This window comes from Coenobita brevimanus, chromosome 21 (assembly GCF_032717465.1).
Source record: "Coenobita brevimanus isolate Jiangsu-jjx chromosome 21, ASM3271746v2, whole genome shotgun sequence".
In the NCBI taxonomy this organism is placed as follows: Eukaryota; Metazoa; Arthropoda; class Malacostraca; order Decapoda; family Coenobitidae; genus Coenobita; species Coenobita brevimanus.
This window is the reverse complement of record NC_136974.1, coordinates 18,138,783-18,139,787: the sequence shown is the minus strand read 5'-3', so window position 1 is coordinate 18,139,787 and position 1,005 is coordinate 18,138,783.

Here is a 1,005-nt window from a genome sequence, read left to right as displayed (position 1 = left end):
CTGTTTCAGCTTTTGCAGACTAACGAACAGTATTTGTGTGCACTTGTTAACTATTATATATATATATATATATATATATATATATATATATATATATATATATATATAAAGGAGACACAAAGACGGTTTTTCTATCACTAGTAATAAAGAAGTCATTAATGATATTTTTTCTCCGACAGCCTAGCGTTTTATTTTTCGATTGCAAAAATTTTTCAGTTAGGTTGTCAAAGTGGCACCCAGCTGATCCCAGATCAAGACATGCCATAGTACCAGAAATAGCAATATAACTTCACCCATACGGCAAAACGCCAGAAGCCCTTTCGGCAACCGGACTAGAGATACTTGGGTCTGGAGAGATTAGACATGGCATTCTTAACATATTCGTGAGAAGATATCTCCATAAAATTGAATAAAATCGCCTGGTGGATATTAGTTTAAAACCAAACAAGTTCTCAACACGTTGCGGGTTAAGTACGCCCTCTGCTGAATGCCGCCCTAGTTAATTCCTTCACTACAGTGACTAACTATTTCATTTTTTTTTTTTTTTTGCGGTCTTCAGACGATTTTATTCAGCTCATGGGAGACGTTTTGATTTTAATGTGTCAAATATAGCTTTCATGAAGCCCTGTCACTAGTCGTGGTCCTTTCTTACTTAAAATTGTTTCGTAGTAGCTCAAATATAATGAATACCGCACTCGAAATACGCATCTTATTGAGATCTTAGCCACTCAGGTTCATATTCTGGTCGGCTTAGGAGGTTCACTATCGCCTTATGCTTACCATTTTATTTCTAAATGTGGCACGCCAAGTCCATCATTACGGTGACATCTAATTCAGTTTCATGAGGCTGCCACATTACAAGTATATTCAGCTTTGAAAGAAATTCCTGAACTGAAGGAATCTGTTAAGGTTTCATCTAATTACTTCACGTCGAATAATTCCCTCAGTAATTAAAGTGGAATAAGACGTTCTCGTAATGAAAGGATCTGTGATACTATGCTGCTA